Source organism: Oryza brachyantha, chromosome 9, assembly GCF_000231095.2.
Source record: "Oryza brachyantha chromosome 9, ObraRS2, whole genome shotgun sequence".
NCBI lineage: Eukaryota > Viridiplantae > Streptophyta > Magnoliopsida > Poales > Poaceae > Oryza > Oryza brachyantha.
In genome coordinates this window covers 1,859,485-1,868,564 of record NC_023171.2, presented here as the reverse complement: position 1 = coordinate 1,868,564, position 9,080 = coordinate 1,859,485, and the positions used below count along the sequence as shown (strand labels likewise).

The 9,080-nt window shown below is 42.8% G+C and overlaps 1 pseudogene; it reads left to right on the top strand.

Annotated features, from left to right (window-relative positions):
- Positions 1–1,123: 1,123 nt before the first annotated feature.
- Positions 1,124–7,259, top strand: LOC102721228 (annotated as a pseudogene).
- The last annotated feature ends 1,821 nt before the right edge of the window (positions 7,260–9,080 follow it).

Here is a 9,080-nt window from a genome sequence, read left to right as displayed (position 1 = left end):
ACCAAGCTGTGGTGTCCGGCGACCATTGCTACGAGGAGGCCATATATGTCGCAACCTTCCTGACTGACAGCAATGCCGTAGCCCTAAAGGCTAGGGAGGGGTAAGGAGCTAGGTTGTAGAAGTGTGCATTGGTAGAGGGGCCAATGGCAGACTGGCATAGAGTGGAGCAGAGGGAAGGGATGGATGGAGAGTGGCTGGGGATGAAGATCGAGATAGGGATCGTGGCCAAGCCGGTAGCACAATGGGGTGCTGACTGTCACTCCAACAGAAAGCGTTTTTCTGTATGAGGGGGTCATTTGGTTCCATGCAGGTGGCTTGTGCTGGTGCTTGAAAGAAATTGCCCCCGCTGTGGCTGGTGGACGAGCCGCATGCAAAGATAGGTTATCACATGCGGCTGTTTAAGAGAGTCGCATGTGATAATGTGCCTATAAGAAATTAGATAATCTTTCATGTTCTATCCTTCATCTATAAAAGAACACGACAGTTATGGCTCATCTAACAACGGTTTCAAATCCACATTGCAAATTTTTGTGGGTCCATCTAATTTCCACAGATATTGTTGAACATTGGATTTCCAAGGAGACCGTTAGATGAGCCAAATTCTGGCCAATTCCAATGCAATTCCTTTCCCTATAATTCTCTGGGCCGACACAAGCAGCTAGCAGTGGTGTGTGATGCTAGCGTGACGTCCCACTCCCACCTTGACACCTCGAATTGACCATCACCGTGAGAGCATGCATGACGCACGCACACACGCAGGGCGGCAGTAGCTAGGCAGTGAGCTGGAACATATTAAGCACGCTTATATATAGTTATATATATGCTAAGCTTGTGTTCTTTGCAGGTAAAAGATGATATTTTTTAAAAAAAATATGGCAATTTAATTGTATAGGCGATGTAATTAACTAGTATATCATTAAAATTTTTCTTTATAAACGTGAGATAATGAACTTGTATATACACTTTTTAAAAGATTACACCTTTCAGTAATTTGGGAAGCGTGCGCACCAAAACTGTGAAAAGTCTAAACGAAGATAAGTCCTGTGGTTAGTACTGTGCTCCAGTATATAACCGCACTAATCATGGAGATCCCCTCTGTATATCGATCGATTCCAAGCTCTAACCATGGAGATGGCCGCCGTGCGAAGATCGACGCCTCCGTTGTACAACTTTCTAATAAAGGAAGGTTTCCTCCTCCCTAGCCGCAACCGGCGAACCTTCATGGCGGTCTTCGCGCTCGTCGCCTCCTCGACCTCGGTGCTCTTTCTGGTCAACAACCTCGCCGTCCAGCCGCTCGCCGAGGAGTTCGCGCTCCACGTCAAGGCGCTTAACAGCGCGCAGCAAGCCCATGAGCCCGGACTACGCCGGGCTTCTCAAACAAGTCCACGACGACACCCGGAAGCTGGTGATCGCTGGCGCTGCGTACGCGTCGTTCGCCGTCGTCGTCGTCTCCGCGCTCTGGATTGTCATGCTCTTCGCCGCTGTGGCCAACTACTCCGGCGAGCGGCACACCTTCAGGGCGCTGATGGCGAAGGCCGGGAAGCAGCTCAAGCGCCCGGTGATGACGCTCGCCTTCGTCTACGTCCTGGAGAGCGCCTACGTGACGCTGCCCGTGGCCATGTCCGGACTCGTCGTCGTCTTCCTCCTGCTGGAACAGCACCTCGTCCTGTGCCTGCTGCTGTCGCTGCTCGTCCTCGTCGGCAGCATCTTCCTCGTCTACTCCTCCGTCGTCTGCTCTTGCAGTGTCGTGGTGTCAGTTGCCGATGTTAGAAACAAATACACAAACGAGACATGAATTTAACGTGAAAAACCCTTGCGGGAAAAACCACGGACGCCAACCGGCAAAAACCACTATGAGGATATGATTACAATACAGCGAAAACAATAAGAACTCGCCTCTTCCCGTGCAAACTACAAGAGTATATATAAGTGCAAAATCTAAGAGTCCTAATAGGATAAGGCGAAAGAATTCTATTAGGAAACCAATCTGACTCCTAGTAAAAAACAACTGGGAGAAACCTACTAGGAAACTAATCCGAATATAATTACAGTTAAAATTCGGATCACATATTTAACAATCTCCACCTTGAGACGAATTTCCTCTTGTAGCATCAAAATCATCAATCACCAATAAACACCTCATAGGTCAAATTGATTGCGCACCAAATAGTCTCTTGGACTATATCGTAACACCAACCAAGCTTGAGCACAGCTCAAACTTAGCGGCAGTAACTGACTTTGTCATCATGTCAGCTGGGTTATCATGAGTACTTATCTTGCATACCTTAACATCACCATCAGCAATAACATCTTGAATAAAATGATATCTAACATCAATGTGATTAATTCTCTCATGAAACTTCTGATCCTTTCTAAGGCAAATTGCACTTTGACTGTACAAAATATATTTATACAAGATGTAACTCCACAAAGCTCAGTATACAAGCCTCTGAGCCAAATAGCTTCTTTGCAAGCTTCAGAAATAGCCATGTACTCTGCTTCAGTGGTAGATAAGGCAACAGTTGCTTGCAAACTTGCTTTCCAACTAACAGCACAACCTCCAATAGTGAAAACATAACCTGTAAGCGATCTTCTCTTATCCAAATCTCTAGCAAAATCTGAATCTACATAACCAACAAGTCCATCTCTAGACGTCCCAAACTGCAAACAAGCATTAGAAGTACCACGCAGATATCTGAAAATCCATTGAACTGTTTTCCAATGCTCTTTGCCAGGATTAGCCATGTATTTACTGACAACACGCAAAGCATGTGATAAGTCAGGACGCGAACATACCATGGCGTACATAAGTGAACCAACTACACTTGAATAAGGAACTCTAGACATGTACTCAATATCAACTTCTGATTATGGATAGGAATCTGAAGATAATCTGAAATGTGCAGCTAAAGGAGTGTCCACTGGTTTTGCATCATGCATATTGAAGCGACGAAGGACCTTTTCAATATAACCTTTCTGGCTAAGATATAACTTGCCAGGCTGTCTTTCTCTGGTAATTTTCATACCGACAATTTTCTTTGCTACACCTAAATCCTTCATCTCAAACTCACTACTCAATTGTGCCTTCAACTTTGCTATCTCGGTTTTATCTTTTCCAGCAATCAACATATCATCAACATAAAGAAGCAGATATGTAGTTGAACCATTAACCTCTTTGAGATAAACACAACTATCAAATTGTGATCTTTTGAAATTCTGAGAAAGCATGAAAGAGTCAAATCTCTCGTACCATTGCCGAGGTGATTGTTTCAACCCATAAAGGGGCTTATCCAACCTACAGCCAAGGTTTTCTTTTCCAGGAACAACAAAACCTTCAGGTTGCTCCATATAGATGTCTTCTTCTAACTCCCCATGTAAAAATGCAGTTTTCACATCTAATTGCTCTAGTTCATAATCATGCATTGCAACAATACCAAGTAAAGTACGAATTGAACTATGCTTCACAACTGGGGAAAACACATCATTGAAATCAATACCTGGAATCTGGCTATACCCTTTAGCAACTAACCTTGCTTTGTATCTTGCCTCATCAGTTGGAGATATACTTTCCTTCCTTTTGAAAATCCATTTGCAACGGATAGGTTTCTTCTCCTTTGGCAATTCCACCAATTTCCAAGTATGATTCTTTTCAAATGACTCCATCTCATCATGCATGGCAGCTATCCATCTATTGCTATCATCAGAAACAATAGCCTCAGAATATGAAGAAGGTTCTGCATTACCTTCGATTTCTTCCGCCACACTCATAGTATAAGCAACTATGTTCGCTTCTTCGATCAATCTTTGAGGGGCTTTAATATTTCGTCTAGCTCTGCCTTGTCCAATAGAGTATTTTGGTGACTGCTCAACAACAGAAGAATCTGACTCTTCAATAACCGACGCATCTTGGTCAATAGCAATATTCTCTTTTTCTAGGTCCTGAGCTGATCAAGCGCTCCACCTGCACGCTTGCTTTCTGCTGACTCTCAACAGGAACATTAGTAGAAGACTTATCATTCAATATAACTGATTCATTGAAGATGACATTTCTACTAATCACAACCTTTTTGGTTTCAGGACACCATAACTTGTAGGCTTTCACACCAGAAGGATAACCAAGAAAAATGCACTTAATAGCTCTAGGCTCCAATTTACCGTTATCAACGTGAGAATAAGCAGTACAACCAAATACTTTCAGGTCTGAATAATTAGCTGGGGAACCAGACCACATCTCAATTGGAGTCTTCTTATCGATGGCATAACTGGGTGAGCGATTAATGAGATAACAAGCAGTGGAAGCGGCTTCCGCCCAAAACCGTCTAGGTAAACCTGCATTTGATAGCATGCAACGGGCCTTTGAGATAATTGTCCTGTTCATACGCTCAACTACGCCATTCTGTTGAGGTGTATGCGAAACGGTGTAGTGGCGCACAATGCCTTCTGACCTACAATATGATTTAAATTGCCTAGAACATAACTCCATCCCATTATCAGTACGAAGGATTTTCACCTTCCTTTCAGTCCGTCTTTCGACCATAGTCTTCCACTCCTTAAATATTGAAAAGGCTTCAAATTTGTGTTTTAGAAAATAGGGCCAAACTTTTCTCGAATAATCATCAACGATAGTCATCATATAACGAGCACCTCCAAATGACCTCTTACGAGCAGGACCCCATAAGTCATAATGCACATAATCAAGAATACCTTCAGTAGTATGTGTAGATGTGGTAAACTTCACCCTCTTGTGTTTGCCAAAGATACAATGCTCACAAAATTTCAACTTTCCGATGTTTTGTCCATCTAGTAATCCTCTCTTGCTCAATTCTGCCAAACCAATTTCACTCATATGCCCAAGACGCATATGCTAAAGATCAGTAACACCGGAATTCGATAATAGATCGGTACCTGCAGCAACATTACCTACTATCGTAGTACCTCGTAGATGGTACAAATCGGCAGTCTTAATGTCAACTTTCATCACAACAAGAGAGCCTTTTGTTACCTTCCAAATTTCGTCTCCACCGGAATATATGTATCCTTTACGATCAAGAGTAGACAAAGAGATGAGATTTCTCTTCAAACTGGGAATATGCCGCACATCTGACAATGTTCTAACATAGCCATAAAACATCTTGATCTGTATCGTACCAATGCCCGCAACTTTGCAAGGTGTATTATCACCCATCAAAACATTACCACCTTGTACAGGCTCATAGGTAGCAAACCAATCCCTATTAGGGCACATATGATAGGTGCATCCAGTATCAAGAAGCCACTGGTCACTGGTTTGTACACAACCAGTAATTCTGCATCTGGTTTATCATCAGTAGCAACTGCGGCTTTACCTTGCTCTTCTTGCTTACCTTTCGGTCTGTAATTTCCCTTTCGCTTTTCTTTTTTCTGTAGCTTCCAACAATTAGAAATATCATGTCCACTTTTCTTACAGTATTTGCACGACTTATACCTGCCTCGAGACATTGATCTCCCGCGGTAGCTACTAGAACTTTTGTCTCTTGATTTGTTGTTCGTGTTCTTCTCCTATTGCCTTCCCCGAACAACCAAGCTTTCTGCTTGTGAATTAGAACCTTTAGAAGATACCATCTTCTTCATCTTTTCTTTGGCATTCAAAGAATCATAAACTTCTTGCAAAGTTAGAGTATCACAATTGTACAAGATAGTATCTCTGAAATTTGCATATGAGCTAGGCAACGAGCACAACAGAATAAGGCCTAAATCCTCTTCATCATACTTTATTTCCATGGACTCAAGGTCAGCAGCAATTTCCTTAAAAGTGGAGAGATGATCCATCATAGACTCATCATCTTGCAACTTGTGCAAAAATAGCTTTTGCTTTAGGTGCATCTTGCTGGTCAGATCCTTTGTCATGCATATCTGTTCTAGCTTCAACCACAGCACGGCAGCTGTCTTCTCCTTAAGCACCTCCTGCAAAATATTATTAGACAGATGAAGATGGATATATGCCATAGTCTTACGGTCTCTTTTCTTCTCATCGTCGGACCAATCACTTGTCCTTTTGTTTTTGAATCTTCACTTGTCACAATGAGAATCTTGTGTTTCGGTCCAAAAGAGGTAGATCATACTTCAAACTCGCCATTGGGAATAAATCCTAAATTTGCTGGTATTAATTTGTTGAACCCTAGCAGATACACGAAACTCTATTGCTCAGAACGATGCACAATAGATGATCTGATAACTTTTGGGATACACAAGATCGGGTAAACGTAGCAATTAAATCTGAAAAGAGAGAAAAAAATACTATGGCGTAGCTGCTACAGTAACCCGATTGGATGAAACAATCAGATGGCTTGTCCTCGATCTTCGTGTGTGCGCGCGCCTACTGAGTCACGGCGCTGACTCCGATTTGATCTCGCCTGAATAATGCAATTCGACGGAATGGCGACTCTGTAGATCGCCGAGAAAACCCGGTCGGCGGCAGCAGCGTAGCATAGATTAATCTTCGCGGCTCTGATACCACTTGTTAGAAACAAAGACACAAACGAGACACGAATTTAACGTGGAAATCTCTTGCAGAAAAAACCACAGGCACCAACAGGCAAAAACCACTATGAGGATATGATTACAATGCAGGGGAAACAATGAGAACTCGCCTCTTCCCGTGCAGACTACAAAAGTATATATAAGGGGAAAATCTAAGAGTCCTAATAGGATAAGGCGAAAGAAACCTATTAGGAAACTAATCTGACTCTTAGTAGGAAACAACTGGGAGAAACCTACTAGGAAACTAATCCAAATATAATTCTAGTTAAAATTCGGATCACATATTTAACAGCCGAGCCGGCTGGGTGCCATGGCGCCGGTGCGTTCGGGCGGGCATGGAGGCTGCTGAAGAGGAAGAAGTGGCACGCGCTGCTCTACGTGGCCTCGGTCATCGCGCTTGCAGCCGTCGTCTCGCCGGTGCAGATGCTCGCGACTGTGTGGGCGCAGGGGAGAGGCGTTGCTGCCCAGTTGCTTCTTGGCTTCGTCTACGCGATCACCGTCGCTGGCGATCAGTTGTTCGGTGTCTGCGCCATCACGGCGTTCTACTACGAGTGCAGGGGGCGCAACGAGGAGGAGCTGATGACTGATCTGTACGTCAGGGTGTCCACTAATGAAGAAGCTAATTAAAAGCAAGTTCAATAGTATAGCCAACTGTTGGCTCTAATTGTTATATAGCCAATTGTTGGCTCTAATTGTTATATAGCCAATTTAATAGTCAATTCATACAATAGTCATATAGTATAAAATTAATATTCGGTCAGACCTGTCATACACACATATGTCTTGGAGTCCGTGCTGCAGCCGGCTATAAATCTATAACCCGCTCCTTTTCTCTCTCATATCTTATCTTTTTAAAATATGCTTACAGCTGGCTTAGCCTGCTATTGTACCTGCTCTAAGGCTTGAACCAAACCGGCCTTCTTCTGCCAATTACTGTTGGCGAATGGCGATTGTGTTGGGCCCGTACAACTTTATACTGTATTAAGGAATGTTATACACTTTTGCTATTGATCAAACGTTTGATTTTTGTTCTTCGGTCAAACACGCGTGCAATGCATAGGGAACTAGAGGGGGAGGGCGTGTATGGGATTTTTTACTTGCATGCATATATCTTCAGATTATCATCCAACAGCAGTGACCGAATTTGATCGATAGGATTAAAATTTTTAAATATTTGATCACTAGACGGACCCAATGTGTTATAGGCAACTATTGGCTAATTAATGTCTTTATCTATAGCTGAAGCAGAGCAATCGGTTGTTTCCGATGCTCGTCAGGAAGCTATTTGGATCTGAGGTTTGTACACTTAGCTCGGTGTTGATACATCATTACATATTGTTTTAATATATTTTGCAGTACTTAAAGTGTAATATGCCTAACAAATTATCTGGCACTAGTATAGATCATCTCATCTGTGACGACCCATAACATGCCTGGACTACTTAGGCCGTCAGAATATAGTCATCTCAATCGCGCCGAAAATAAGACCGTCACAGATGTAGTTGCACAGCCGTAATTCTGGTGCGTATGGTTAGAGCCCGTCAGAGATGATACCTATCTCTGACGGGCTCAAAAGTATGCCCGATTGAGATTGTGTCAGTCATCTCTATCGGGCCGAAGTATCCAGCCCGTCAGAGATTACTATCATCTCTGGCGGGCCAATAATAATGGCCGATTGAGATGAGTTAGGAGCCCGCACAGATCGCTCTCATCTGTGACGGTCGCTAATCTTTCGCCCGATAGAGATATTTGACCCGTTAGAGATATCGTACTTTGGCCCGATAGAGATATTGTTTGCTATCTCTATAAGTACTCACCCTGTATGTTGTCTAAAACTATCCCACTATTCACAATTTTGGTGGGAGGTGTAAGGGAGCGAATTTTGAATTTTTTCTAAGGAGAATCTAAAAATCCTAAAGTAAGTAAAAAGGTTAACTAATATTTTGTTTAATTATTAACACTATAAATTCATACATTGCATGCAAATAAATGTTAACTAATATTTTGTTTTTTTAGCGATGGATCAAAGTTGGATCTATGCGACTAATTTGAAGCGTCATTGCAAGGAGTACAGAGATGGCGTATTAAGTTCTCTGAACGCCGTGAAGGAGGATAGACAAAGAAGAAACAACAAATACATGTGCTGTCCATGTACTGATTGCAAGAATGAGTCCAAGTTTGAAAGCAGAGTGGACATACACTCTTACTTAATACGTCGGGGATTCATGAAGGGATACATACGTTGGGTGAAGCATGGAGAGCAAGAATCAGGAAGCGGTGCAGTTCCTGACAGTAGTGGTGCAGACAATCATGAAGAAAGAGATGAGCATGATATGTTTATACCATCTCAATTGGGTGGTAAAATGGTTGATGTGGAACAGGATCTGCTGCAAGACATATTGTGTGACATTGAGGACTCGACATACAACGAGAGAGATACTATGAAGTTCAGCAAGTTGGTCAGTGACTTGGCGACACCTCTGTACGCCGGATGCAAACTAAAACACACCAAATTATCAGCTACCATGGACCTAATGAAGCTGAAGGCCAGTAGTGAATGG